General features: G+C 49.7%; 1 protein-coding gene across 3 annotated transcripts in view; it reads left to right on the top strand.

Annotated features, from left to right (window-relative positions):
• Window positions 1-1,760: 1,760 nt before the first annotated feature.
• Window positions 1,761-15,154, top strand: part of tnrc6b (trinucleotide repeat containing adaptor 6B) — a 166,887-nt gene continuing 153,493 nt past the window's right edge. The window contains exon 1 of one of the 3 annotated variants that reach the window (XM_038783598.1): window positions 1,761-2,003. The gene's annotated coding sequence lies outside the window, so the exon portion shown is untranslated. The remainder of the gene's footprint in view (window positions 2,004-15,154) is intronic. The other 2 variants (XM_038783599.1, XM_038783597.1) reach the window with 2 other exon arrangements.

The following is a 15,154-nucleotide window of genomic DNA, read 5'->3' on the forward strand; positions in this document are numbered from 1 at the left end:
GCTGTTTTCACTGGCTGGAGATTCTAGAACTGACTTTTTAAACAATTCCAATTAAGGGGCAATTTAGTGTGGCCAATTCACCTACCCCGCACATCTTTGGGTAGTGGGGGTGAGACCCACGCAGACACGGGGAGAATGTGCAAACTCCACACGGACAGTGACCGGGATCGTACCCGGGTCCTCGACGCCGTGAGGCAGCAGTGCTAACCGCTGCGCCTGTGTGCCGCGCACGATGGATGGACCTTGAGCTGGAGGTTCGGTCATGGTGTCAGCAGACGGTGGAGCAGGCCTACCCCTACACCTTGGGATTCTTAACAACCTGAAGCGTCAACCTTGTCTCCCTCCCTCTCTGGCGATGCCGCATTTCCTGCTCTTTCCGTTTCAATTTCTGCTTCCCAGTATCCCCCCCCCCCACCCCCGACCTCCCACAACATCCTGGTCAATATTCTACCTGTCATACTGCACTGCTTAGGCAGGCGACCCGGTTGTTATCACACTGTTTGCCAACTGGGCGGCACGGTAGCACAGTGGGTAGCACGGCTGATTCACAGCGCCAGGGTCCTGGGTTCGATTCCCGGCTTGGGTCACTGTCGGTGCGGAGTCTGCACGTTCTCTCTACATGGGTTGCCTCCCACAAAGTCCCGAAAGATGTGCTTGTTAGGTGGATTGGACATTCTGATTTCTCCCTCCGTGTGCATGAATAGGCGCCGGAGTGTGGCGACGAGGGGCTTTTCACAGTAACTTCATTGCAGTGTTAGTGTAAGCCTATTTGTGACAAAGTCCAAAGTTGGCCATGATAAAGTGCCCTTAGTTTCCAAAGAATGTGAGGTGGGGCTACAGGGATAGGGTGGAGGCGTGGGCATAAGTAGGGTGCTCTTTCCAAGAGCCGGTGCAGACTCGATGGGCCGAATGGGCTCCTTCTGCACTGTAAATTCTATGATTTATGAATAAAGATAAAGATTATTAATTTACAGCGCTTCAAAAGTAATGACTTTCGCCAGGATGTAACATTTAATCAATTTTTAATAAAATGAACCCTCCCTCCTGCATTGACATACCCCAGCTCACTGATCAGGGGCACAATACATTTATTTGAAAACTTTTCAGGAGCATTAAGGTGATTGTTCAATTAATGTAAAAGTCCTTATAGATGGGAATGTTCTATGTAAACTTTATTATCCACTGCCCTCTGCTGGGCTGCCCTGCTCTACTTCCCCCTCCCCCTCCCCCTGAATGAGAAGCTGGGAAAACAACCACTTTATGGCCCACAGAGGGAGGGGGCGTATCCTTCATTGATTGACACCTCCATTCACCAATCGGCAACGCGGTCCGGGCCAGGCGGCCAATGGACTCGAGGGGTGGGGTGGGCTGGTCGACAGCGTTGATTGACAGCCACGTCGACCTATCAATCCCTCATTTTAGGATGAGGTAATGGAAAAGGTTGACCAATGGGTACCGCAGTTCTTGACGCATGCGCAGGGCGCAGGCCGCGGAGGCTTCTGATCCGGGCAGGGGAGGAGGGAGGGGAGGCAATGATTGACGGCGACATTCACCAATCGAACGTCGAGGCTGCGATGAGGTAATGTGGGAAGGCGGGAGATTAAAGACGAGTGACACTCTTCTCAGCCAATCGCATGGGGCTTAGGGGGCGGGCGCCGCTGACGGACTCGGCGGGCGGCCAGTGGCGTGGCGGGGTCCGGCTGATGGACGTCTTCCCGACCAATCGACCGCTGAGGGGGGGGCGGCCGGGAGGTCGGCGGCCAATAGCAGGGTCCGGAGCGGGCAGAAGGGGCGGCGCCGCGCTGGCTGCAGGAGTTTGTGTTGTTGTTGTTGTGATGCGCGGCCGGAAAGTTTCCCGGCCCATTCCCTCCCCGCGCCCGTGCTGCCGACTGAGGACAGAAGATTCCTGAGGAGAAGCGGCGGGATCGGAGGCCCCTGGAGTCGATGGGATAACCGGGAGCGCGGCGGCGGACAGAGTTCCAGAAGATTCTGCGGGAGCCGCGGTGAGGCTGAGGGCAGTTTGTTTGTGAAGAGTTGGAGCCCCCCCCCCCCCCCCCCCCAACTGCCACCCCTCCCCCCTCTGCCACCCCCCAACTGCCACCCCTCCCGCCCCCTTCCCACCCCCTCCCCCCTCCCCCCCCATCCCACCCCAACTGCCACCCACCCCCCAACTGCCACCCCCCGCCCCCCCCCAACTGCCACCCCTTCCCCCCCCCAACTGCCACCCCACCCCCCAACTGCCACCCCCCCGCCCCCCCCCCAACTGCCACCCCTTCCCCCCCCCAACTGCCACCCCTTCCCCCCCCCCAACTGCCACCCCTTCCCCCCAACTGCCACCCCTCCCCCCTCTGCCAGCTCCCTGCCACCCCCTCCCCCCTGCCGGCTCCCTCCTGCTCTCTACCACCCCTCCACCCTCTGCCACCCCCTCCCCCTGCCAGTCTCTCCCCCTTTGCCTCCCCATTCCCCCTCTGCCTCCCCATTCCCCCTCTGCCTCCCCATTCCCCCTCTGCCTCCCCATTCCCCCTCTGCCTCCCCATTCCCCCTCTGCCTCCCCATTCCCCTCTGCCACCCCATTCCCCCTCTGCCACCCCATTCCCCCTCTGCCACCCCATTCCCCCTCTGCCACCCCATTCCCCCTCTGCCGCCCCATTCCCCCTCTGCCTCCCCATTCCCCCTCTGCCTCCCCATTCCCCCTCTGCCGCCCCATTCCCCCTCTGCCGCCCCATTCCCCCCTCTGCCGCCCCATTCCCCCTCTGCCGCCCCATTCCCCCTCTGCCGCCCCATTCCCCCTCTGCCGCCCCATTCCCCCTCTGCCGCCCCATTCCCCCTCTGCCGCCCCATTCCCCCTCTGCCGCCCCATTCCCCCTCTGCCGCCCCATTCCCCCTCTGCCGCCCCATTCCCCCTCTGCCGCCCCATTCCCCCTCTGCCACCCCATTCCCCCTCTGCCACCCCATTCCCCCTCTGCCACCCCATTCCCCCTCTGCCACCCCATTCCCCCTCTGCCACCCCATTCCCCCCCTGCCACCCCATTCCCCCCCCTGCCACCCCATTCCCCCCTCTGCCACCCCATTCCCCCCTCTGCCACCCCATTCCCCCTCTTCCCATGCTCCTGCTCGTCCCCCCATGCCCCACGCACACTCCCAAGCCCTCGCCTGCCACCCCACGCTTCTGCCATTGCCAGACCCCCTCCTTCCTCTGCAGCTGACCACCCCCTCAAGACCCCCCCCCACCCACCCACCCCATCTGCGGAGATGGATGACTGCATACCAAGTCCCTTACAGTTGGGTCTTGTTTATGCTGTTTTTTTCACACCACAAGAAATGAGTTGACCTTGTCTACCATTGTGCTTCCAACTATTTTGATTAACATAAATAACCAAGTAAACTAAATGAAATGAACTGAGGGGCAAATTAAAGGGACAGTCCCTTAAAGGGAAACCTAAAGCAAAAAGCGAATCACAAATGTGTCTTAAAACATCAAACCAAAATGTGATTAATGGAGTCAGGAAGGCACCCCAGCCCCGGCGATGCCCAATGGGCACGGAAGGTCTCGAGGGTGCCACTAGACACCGCCTGTTTCCATACATCAAACATTTGTATTTTCAATCTCATGCGGTTTGGGAAGGAGGCGGAGGTACAGCAATTGTACAAATTCCACCATTTAATCTGTATTTGGTCAAAAGGATAAACTGCAGAATTAATCCCGACGACGGCGCTGCACATCTTAAAAGTAGCTGAGATTGCGCAGCTGTTCATTTCAGTTCTGTCTCTGAGAGGTATTAATTTTTTTTTACTAAAAGGAAATCCCATGAAACAAGAATTCGAACTTTTAACTGCATTTTCTTGGAATGTTGATGAACACTTTTGGGACACTGACCGTGGCTCACTGGGGTTCACTGCGACTTCTGAGTCAGCAGGTTGTGGATTCTCGCCCTACCCTCGAAGCTTGGGCACTTAATCTAGGATGACACAAAGTGTAAAACTGAGGGATTGCTGCAATATCAGAGGTGTTATCTTTTAGATAAGTCCTCCTGCATTGATGTTCAAGATCTCTTTAGACCTACGGATTTTGGAGAAGAGCGGGGGAGTAATAGCCCCCAAGTCCACTAAACAACCAGTTTATCTGGTTGTATATCTTGATGCTATTTTTGGCAGATTGAAATGTCTGTGCTTGAATTATAGATTTTGATAGAATGGATACGGAGAGAATGTTTCCTCTTGTGGAAGAGCATAACTCGAGGGCATCAATATAAGATAGGGATCATTCCAATAGGGAATTCGAAAGAAACTTCTTCACCCAGAGGGTGATGAGAAAGTAAAATTTGCTACCGCAGGGAATTGTTTTTGGCAACATTTGTTGTCCATCCCTAATTGTCCTTGAACTGAATACCATTTCAGAGGACAGTTAAGAGTCAGCCACTTTGCTGTGGGCCTGGAGTCACGTGTAGGCCAGACCAGGTAAGGACGACAGATTTCCATCCCTAAAGTGAACCAGATGGGTTTTTACAGCAACTGACTATGGTTTATGGCCATCATTAGATTTTTAATTCCATATTTTTTATTGTACTCCACTCCACTTTCATCGTCTGCCATGTGGTGGGATTGAAACCCATGTCCCCAGAGTATTACCCTGGTGGTCTGGATTACCAATCCAGGTACCATACCACTACGCCACCACCTCCCCCTATTGAAGGAGAAGAATAGAGAGTTACAATGATGGATTTAGATGAGAAAAGATTGGAGGAGGCTCAAGTCGAGCATAAATGCCAGTGTGGATTGGTTGGGCTAAATGGCCTGTTTCTGTTCCGTATGTTCTACGTAATCCTATGTGAAGTTTTTGCTGAGTTTCTCTGCATTACAATGGTGACTACACTTCAAAAAGTACTCAATGGTAATAAAGCACTTTGGGACATCCCAAAAGTGCAAGTGCTTTCTAAGCCTATGATGATACTTGCAAGTTCCAGCAATTAGCTGAAATCTACTTTTTGTCAGGTCCCTCAGTTACTATGGAAATGACAGCTACTTGTGGCGTGGTAAATGCACCTAACTAATTGTGTTTCAGCATGTTTACAATTTGGGTAGAGGTATGTTAAATATTCAGATGCATGGGACTCCATAACATTGATTCCTGTCTTTATTAGAAAAAAAATTACAACTGCGAATATGATTAATAGAAGAAAAATATGGTTTCTTGTATAGAACACATTTCTGAGTACCCGGTCAGTCTTAAATGGCCCTGGGTAGAGATTTGAAATTGAAAGGTGCAGCGTGAAGTCGGGAGAAAGGCTTCCCTTCCTTGTGGATTCTTCATTCTGAGGGGCCTACAAAGATTATCTACAGAGATGCATTGGTCCTTTCAACTTTTTTTTAATGTAAATTTAGAATACCCAATTAATTTTTTTTCCCAATTAAGGGGCAATTTAGCGTGGCCAATCCACCTACCCTGCACATCTTTTTGGGTTGTGGGGGCGAAACCCACGCAAACACGGGGAGGATGTGCAAACTCCACACGGACGGTGACCTAGGGCTGGGATCGAACCTGTGACTTGAGGCTGCAGTGCTAACCCGTTGCACCACCGTGCTGCCCTCTTTCAACATTTTACATTAATCCTGCTCTTTCACATTACCAGATTTACTAGCTCCTCGGAGTTTTTCGCTACTCTGTTGTTGGTCAAACTTTTTCTTATAATTCTGCTCAAATAACAAGTATTGCAGAGTTGAGGGACAAATTTATATGCCTGCAGGAGTGGAATGTATTCTCCTATTTGTTACCAATAACAACTTGCATTCATATTGCATTATCAATAGGAAACACATCAAGGTGTTGCACACAAGTGGACTCGCCAGAAAAATGAAACAAGCTAAAAAAGTCAATATTAGGAAATACATTCTAAGGAGAGTCTTCAAAGAGGGGAGAGAGGTAGAGATGCAGGAAGGTTTAGAGAGGGAATATATGTTTTTTTAAAAAATTTGTTTTTATTCAAAATTTTAACAAAATTTTACAAACCACTACAGAAAGAAAACAACAAAAAACGTAATAGTAATAATAAAGAAAAACGAGCTAACAACTTGAAATGAAAAAAATGAAAATCGCTTATTGTCACGAGTAGGCTTCAATTAAGTTACTGTGAAAAGCTCCTAGTCGCCACATTCCGGCGCCTTTCCGGGGAGGCTGGTACGGGAATTGAACCGTGCTGCTGGCCTGCTTGGTCTGCTTTAAAAGCCAGCGATTTAGCCCAGTGAGCTAAACCATCCCCATACAAAGCAAGGTGCCCCCCCCCCCCCCCCCCCCCCCCCGGTTTGCTGCTGACCTCCACTTAACGTTCCGTGAGAAAGTCAAGGAACGGTTGCCACCGCCTGGAGAGCCCCTGCAAGGACCCTCTTAAGGCTAACTTTATCCTTTCCAAACTTAGAAACCCAGCCATGTCACTGACCCAAGTCTCCACACTTCGGGGTTTTTGCGTCCCTCTACATTAACAAGAGCCGTCTCCGGGCTACCAAGGAGGCAAAGGCCAAGACTTTGGCCTCTTTCAACTCCTGCACTCCCGGATCTTCTGGCACCCCAAATATCGCTATCCCTCAGCTCGGCTTTACCCGAGTGTCCAAGACCTTGGACATAGCCTTTGCAAAGCCTCTCCAAAATTCTGTAAGTGCCGGGCATGCCCAAAACATATGGACATGGTTTGCTGGGCTCCCTGAACACCTCACACACCTGTCCTCCACTCCAAAGAACTTGCTCATTCTCGCCACTGTCATATGCACCCGGTGCACCATCTTAAACTGAACCAGGCCAAGGCTGGCACAAGATGAGGAGGAATTGACCCTGCCCAGGGCGTCTGCCCACAGGCCCTCCTCATCCAGCTCCTCCTACCACTTGCCCTTCAGATCTTCTACCCAGGCCTCCTCCGCCTCCTGCAGCTCCTGGTATATATCCGATACCTTTCCGTCCCCTACCCACACGCCCAAGACCACCCTGTCCTGTATCCTCCGGGCCGGTAGCAGCGGAAATTCCCCCACCTGCTTCCTCACGAAAGCCTGGACCTGCAGGTACCTAAAGGTATTCCCTGGTGGCAACTCAAATTTCTCTTCCAGCGTCCTCAGGCTAGCAAAAGTCCCGTTAATAAACAAGTCCCCCATCCTTTTAATACACGCTCTGTGCCAGCTTAGGAACCAACCGTCTATTCTGGAACGAATCTGTGATTGTTCTGTATCGGGGTCCAGACTGAGGCCCCTACCTCCCCCATGTGCTGTCTCCACTGCCCCCAGATCCTCAATGTTGCCATCACCACCGGGCTTGTGGTGTACCGTGTCGGCGGGAGCGGCAGTGGTGTCGTTATCAATGCCCCCAGGCTAGTATCCCTGCAAGACGCCTCCTCCAACCGTTTCCACGCTGCCCCCCCCCCTCCCTCTACTACCCATTTCCGAATCATGGATATATTCGCTGCCCAGTAATAGCTGCAGAAGTTCGGCAGCGCCAGCAAGAACAGTCTCTTAACACGTGGGGTCTTGTTTGCCCACACAAATCCCGTTATAATCCTGTTCACCCGCTTGAAGAAGAATAGCGAAAGCTCCTCTCCACCATCTTAAGCGGTAGCTCTCCCATTCTCTTTTCCTGGCCCCTCGCATGTATCTCAAAAGGCTCGCTTTTCCCGATATTCAAGTTATACCCCGAAAAGTCCCCGAAATCTTTTGAGGATCTGCATGACCTCCCCCATCCCCTCCAGCGGATCCGAAATGTACAGGAGCAGGTCATCCGCATACAGTGAAATCTGATCACCCCCCCCCCCCCCCCCCCCCCCCCCCCCCCCGAACCAGCCCCCTCCAGTTTCTAGACTCTCAACGCCATGGCCAGCGGCTCAATTGCCAGGGCAAACAACAGGGGGCACCCCTGCCTCGTTCCTCGATGTAGCCTAAAGTACTCCGACCGCAGCCGGTTCGTCGACACACTCGCTACAGGGGCCTGATACAGCAATTTCACCCACCCTATGAATCCCTCGCCAAATCCAAATCTGCCTAACACTTCCCACAGGTACTCCCACTTCACCCGATCGAAGGCTTTCTCTGCGTCCATTGCCGCCGCCACTTCTGCATCCCTACCTTCCGAGGGCATCATGATCACATTCAGGAGCCTCCACACATTCGTATTAAGCTGCCTGCCCTTCATTAATCACTGCCTGGACACAGTCCTCAATTCTGGTGGCCAAGATCTTGGCCAACAGTTTGGCATCTACATTAAGAAGCGATATCGGCCTGTAGGATCCATATTGCAACGGATCCTTATCTCGCTTAAGGATGAACGAGATCAGAGCATGCGACATCGTCGGGGGAAGGTTTCCCTTTTCCTTAGCCTCGTTGAAGGTTCTCAACAATAACGGGCCCAACAGCTCTGAGAATTTGCTGTAAAATTCTGCTGCATATCCGTCCGGTCCCGGGGTCTTGCCCGACTGCATACCCTCCAAACCCTTAACCATTTCCTCCAACTCCTTAACCCATCGGGGCCCCCAATCCCTCTACCTGCCCCTCCTCCACCTTAGGGAACCTCAGTTGGTCCAAGATGCGCTTCAACCCCCCCCCTCGGTTCTGACTCATACAGTTTACCATAAAAGTCCTTGAGGACCTCATTGATCCTTGCCGAGCTCAACACCGTGCTAACCCCTGTCCCTAATTCGCCCAATTTCCCTGGGTCGCCTCTCTCTTCCGCAGTTGGTGCGCCAGCATCCTGCTTGTCTTCTCCCCATACTCGTACACCACCCCCCCCCTTGTACCTTCCTCCACTGACCCTCTGCCTTCCCTGAGGTAAGCAAGTCAAACACCGCCTGCAGACTCCGGCACTCTTTTAACAACCCCTCCTCGGGGGATTCCACATAGCTCCTGTCCACCCTAAGTATCTCCCCCACCAACCTCTCCCTCTTCATCCTATCCCTCTTCTCCCTGTGGGCCCTGACTGAAATTAGCTCCCCCTGAGAACTGCCTTCAGCGCCTCCCAGACCACACTCGCTGAAACCTCCCCAGTATCGTTGGTCGCCACATAGCCTTGGATACTCCTCCGAATCCGCCAATAGTCCTACGTCCAGTCTCCACAGAGTGCGTTGGCCTCTCCCCTCCCCCAGCCCCAACCCAGTGCAGGGCATGGTCCGAAATTGCAATGGCTGAGTACTCTACCCCCTCCATTCTCGGGCTTAGCGCCCTACTCACCACGAAAAAGTCAATCCGCGAGTACGCCTTGTGAACATGGGAGAAGAAAGAAAACTCCTTCGCCCTTGGCCTAGCGAATCTCCACGGGTCCACTACCCCCAATTTGGTCCATGAACCCCCTCAGGACCTTGGCCGCTGCCGGCCTCTTACCCGATCTAGGCCTAGACCGATCCAGTGCCGGGTCCAGGACCGTGTTGAAGCCCCCCCCCATTACCAGACTGCTTGACTCCAAATCTGGAATCCTACTCAACCCGTCCCTTCCTCAGCCTGGTTTGATCCGCGACCTTCAGATGTGTTTCTTGTAGCATGGCTACGTGTGCCTTTAACCCCCTTAAGTGCGAAAACACACGGGCCCAATTGACTGACCCATTCAGGCCCCTCACGTTTCACGTGATCAGCCTGGTCGGGGGGTTAATTACCCCCCCCCCCCCCTCCCCCCGCTGACTAGCCATCTCCTTTTTCTGGCCAGCCACGTGCCCGCACCACCCCCACACTCCAGCCCCCCAGCAGGAGGCTCCCCGTCCAGACTCTCCCCTTTACTCTGAAAATTGATTCCCCTCCAATCAGCAAAGCAGCATCCCCGCCCCCCTCCATCCCCCCACCCTAGTCAAGCATTCGCTTAACCCCCCCCCCCCCCCATTGCACTCCCGTAAGTCAGCTGACTCATGCTGACCCCGGCCGCTCCCGCCTGTACCTCCAATGTCCCTGTTGGCTCCCTCTATGGCTCTCCAACTTCCCCCATGCCTTCAGGGAGACCCATAATCCGCAGGTTAAGCCTCCTTGACCTGTTTTCATGGTCTTCCAGCCTCTCCTGCCATCTTTTGTGCAGAGCCTTGTGTGCCTCCACTCTAACCGCCAGGCCCAAAATCTCATCCTCGTTATCAGAGGCCTTCTGCTGCACCTCCTTGATCGCCGTCCCCTGCATCTTCTGGATCTCCACCAACCTTTCAATAGAAGCCTTCATAGGGGCCATCATCTCCACCTTTAACTCGGTGAAGCAGCTTCTGAGAAACTCCTGCTGCTCCCGTGACCACTGGACCACGCTGCCTGATCCCCGCTGGCCGCCATCTTGTTTTTTCGCGCCTGTTCTCTCTTCTCCAAAGCCGCTTTTTTGATCGCCCAACTCCTGATCCACTCCATACAGCACCATCAAATCTGCACCAACCCTCTGAAAGAGCACCCTAATCTAGACTCACTCTTGCCCTATCCCCGTAATCCCACTTAACCGTAAAGGCCAGAATTGAACCTGGGCCCCTGATGCTGTGAGGCAGCAGTGCTAATCATTGTGCCACCCTCTTTCCAGCTAAATAAATTGGGCGAATAAGAGAGAAACAATGAACAAAACAATTTATTGGTCTAGGGCCTAAGCACTCCTCGAGCTGTATTTTAATTTAACATTTTCTAAAGAAAAACTGGGTAAACTGGAGTTCAAATGATTCCATTGGTTTGAATTAAGGTTTTTGAAGTTGGAGCCTTTACAAAAAGTTATGTGGAAGTCACATTGTGTACAGACAGAATTGATTCTGAGAATCAGATTAATCACTTTTGTGGTTTTGGTTTGTAGCCAAGTGTAAACAGCGTTGGTCTGGAGAAACAGAAAGTGAAAGAAATTGACTTCAGTAATAGGGTGTGGCTAAAGAAACATTAAACATAAAATAACATTCTAGAAATAAACTGGAAACTGACTGCTGTTGGATTCAAATTACTTTATCGGGATGGATTTATAGTTTTCTATTTAAAGAGGTCCAGGGTCAATAATCCAAAACAAAATCCTAATCTTTGTATTGTTTGGAGCTTTAGGATTCAGTTTTAGCCAAGGTTTGTCCTAGTCTGAAATGGTGGTCTGTCCTCAGTGGGGATTTAATAATTTGATTAAACATAATTTAATGTTGTCTCATGGCTTATGTCATGGGTGGGCAAACTTTTCCGTGCAAGGGCCACCTTCAGAAATTCACAATTTTAAAGGGCCGCATAGTATATTAAGTAAAATAATTACTTCTGTTATGATTCTGGGCGCCTTATATAGGACATAGAACAGTACAGCACAGAACAGGCCCTTCGGCCCTCGACGTTGTGCCGAGCAATGATCACCCTACTCAAGTCAACGTATCCACCCTATACCAGTAAGTAACCCAACAGCCCCCCCCCATTAACCTTAAAAAAAAATTAAAAATGAAAAAAAAATTAAAACATTTTTTTTTTTTTAATGACTTGGTGGGCCGCATAAAGACCTTTTGGCCCGCGGGCCGTAGTTTTCCCACCCCTGGCTTATGTAATCTATTAGCATCCCTGCAAAACCTTGTCCCACATTCCCGTAACCATTTATAATTGTTTGTCCCAATGCGCACCTCTGCTGCTCATTCTCCATCTTGGGTATTAGTTTCTACAGCAACTCTTTAGAACTTCCCAAAACCCCTCCCTCTCTCTCATCAACTCCTTCCCTGCATTCAAAATTTCTGTCCAGTCTTTCTCCTATGCCTTTGCTTTATTTTCCTAATTCCTTCACTCTATCCTATTCAACCCTTTTCCGTGCCCATCCTCCGTGTAAAATGCTCTGAAATTCTGTCCTATAAGAATAAAAGAATTGTCAGAGAAATCTAGTCAATTGTTGCCACCAGAGTTCAACAACAGAAATCATGGTTCAGTGCCCAGATCCTTCAATTGATTTTCTCACCAAATGACTTTCTAGTTCCCGCTTAAAAATCCTTGGTATTATCAGCCTCCTTCACCTCCCTGGCCCTTACCCTTTATTCCTCATCCTTTGTGATTACTGTTATCTGTTCTTTTCGTTCACATCCCTTTTCCTGAGCCTCATCCATGCCCTTTCGACAAAGTGCAAGGTTTAACATACTGGTATTCTAAAAATCTGCTCTATCTCAAAAGAAACATCAGTCAGTAGACTAAACAGAATTGTTGAATCAATACAGTACAGCAAAATTGTAATTAAACCAATATGATTTATTATTGTTACTACTTTTATATATTATTCCTTGGGTGACATATTTCAATGTGACTAAGCGTATAAATCCAAAGTCGGGTATGAGTGCATTGGGTTGATATCGTATAAGGTATAACACCGTTGAAAGTCAAGCCAAAGTTTGAAAATTTGCATGTGTTCCATTGGATGATGTGCACACAAACATACTGAGCAAACATTTGACTTTGATGCCACACATTCCTACACACAATCCCAAAACATCTAAATTGTATGTGTTAGCAAGTATGCATATTTTCATCTCCTCGTTCTGATGGGGTAAATCCGGTTGGGAACCACATTTCACTTCTGTAGGTGGTAGCATCAAATTTTCTGTTGCAGATTCAAGTGCTCTCTTTGGACACCAGCTAAGTTTGGAAGGACTGTCCCTAACCGGGGCTAGTGTCAAACCAGGGCTAGTGTTTCCTTCGGTTGGAATTGAACATATGATCATAGTACATACATTTTTATGCTTCCTTGAAATGTTGGTAGCAGCACCGCTGGCCAAGTGAGAAGATTATAATCTGAGTGTGGTGCTGTTTGCCTTTTGATTTTATTACCCTTAAGCTCTACTAAGTACTGTTCCTTTTTAAAAAAAATCTTTTCTTCAATATCTGATTGTTTGCGTCAGCCATGGCTCAGTTGGCAGCACTTTTTCCTATGGGTCAGAAGATTGTGGGTTTACCACAGAGACTTGAACACCAGAATCTCGGTTTGACATTCAAGAGCTTCAATTTTAAAAGGTGCTGTTTTTCGAGTGAGATATTTAACTGAGGCTCTTTTCGGTGGACATAGAGTGCTGGGGTGCCTATCCCCAATGTCCTTGCCTGATGCTGCAACTCGATCATCACAAAATAGATTATTTTGATATTATTTAATTTCTGTTCATGGTAGTTTTCCGTATGCAGATTGGCTGCGTTCATTATGACAGTGAATTCAAAAAGACTCCATTGACCATAAAGTGCTCTGGAATTTTATTTTTCTGTTCTTTCACGGATGTTGGCATTTATTTATTTATTGTTAATATAAATTTAGAGTACCCAATTAATTTTTTTCCAATTAAGTGGCAATTTAGTGTGTTCCATCCACCTCCCTTGCACATCTTTGGATTGTGGGGGTGAAACCCACGCAAACACGGGGAGAATGTGCAAACTCCACATGGACAATGACCCAGAGCCGGGATCGAACCTGGGACCTCAGCGCCGTGAGGCAGCAGGGATAACCCACTGCGCCACCGTACTGCCCAAGGCCAGCATTTATTACTGTCCCTAAGTGCCCATGAGAACGTGGTGGTAACCCACAACCTGCAGTCGCTAAAGTCCATCTAGAGTAGGTGCACCCACAGTGCAGTTAGGAAGGATATTCCAGGATTTCGACCCAGTGAGTGTGAAGGAACAACATTATACTTCCAAGTCAGGATGGTGACTGACTTGGAGTGGAACATGCAAGTGGTAGTGTTCCGATGCGTCTACTGCCCTTGTCCTGTGTGGTAGAGGTCGCAGGTTTGGAAGGTGCTATCAAAGGAACCATATAATAATAATCTTTATTGTCGCAAGTAAGCTTATATTAACACTGCAATGAGGTTACTGTGAAAATCCCTTAGTTGCCACATTCTGGTGCCTGTTCAGGTACACGGAGGGCGAATTCAGAATGTCCAAATTACCTAACAGCGCGTCTTTCGGGACTTGTGGGAGGAAACCGGAGCACCCGGAGGAAACCCACGCGGACATGGGGAGAACGTGCACTTGTCCAGGGAAGTGGAGAATATTCCTCCACGCTCCTGACTTGTGCCATGTCAGTGGTGAACCGCTTTGGGGAGCGAGGAAGTGAGTTACTTGCTGCAGAATTCCCAGACTCTGATCTGCTCTCGTAGCTAAAGTTTTTTTTATATGGCTAGTCCAGTTCAGTTTTTGGTTAATGATAACCCCCCCCCAAGGATATTAATGGTGGGGGGAATTCAGCGATGTTAATGCCAATGGCAGATGGTTAAATTCTCTTTTGTTGGAGATAGCCATTGCATGGCACTTGTGTGACTTGGTGCCTGCGCACACAGTCTGTTTCAGCATCAGTGGCGTTGCAAATAATATTTAACAATGTGCAACCATCAGCAAAAATCTCCACTTTTGACCTCTGTTGAGGGAAAGTCATTGATGAAGGAGCTGAAGGCGATTTGGGCTGAGGACATGTAGTGTGCTGTGGATTTCTAAGTACAAATCTTTTTTTGGGGGGTAGTTAATAAGCGCAGAACATAGACTCCAATCCATTTTTGATATAAAACAGCCAAAGTATTTTCAAGTGAACATTTTGGCATTTTAATGGGACTCTTAAATTAACAAAATAATAGTGAATTATCTCGCTGTGTAATCTGCAGCTATTTTGAACAATTGAAATTCTGTGAAGAAATTTGAACAAAGAAATGCCATTTTAGATGTTTGTCAACCCTGCCACCCTCCATCCCAGCAAACTGTCAGTGATCGGTGTTCGGACTGACTGAAACATTGTAATATTTCTGGTACACCAAGAGCTTTGCTTTCAAAATTTCCATCTTGACCTCTGTGCACTCCTGCATCACATATCTGCTCTATGCTGCTGCCATTGTCGTAATTTGAAAGTTGGGTCAATTTGTGATTTTTGGCATGTTTTAATTTATTCCTTGCGCCACTGTTGTTGCTAGGCTTACAGTATAAAAAGCACACAAAATAATCTTGTTGATTGGGGCTAAATATTGGCCAAGACACCGGGAGAAATTCCCTATCCGTCAAAATAGCGGCTGAGGGATTTTTCGTGTCCACTTGAGGGGGCAGACTGGGCCTCGGTCCACTGATGGTGCACCTTCAGCACTGCACTGATGTCAGCCTCAATTATCGGTTCATGTCTCGGAAGTGGGACTTGAATTTTCAACCCTGTATGGCCAATGAATGAAAATGTTTTCTCTTGGATCCAAGTCACAGAACAGCAATGTATTGTGAACCCTGGGGTGAATGT

Source organism: Scyliorhinus canicula, chromosome 23, assembly GCF_902713615.1.
Source record: "Scyliorhinus canicula chromosome 23, sScyCan1.1, whole genome shotgun sequence".
Taxonomy (NCBI): Eukaryota; Metazoa; Chordata; class Chondrichthyes; order Carcharhiniformes; family Scyliorhinidae; genus Scyliorhinus; species Scyliorhinus canicula.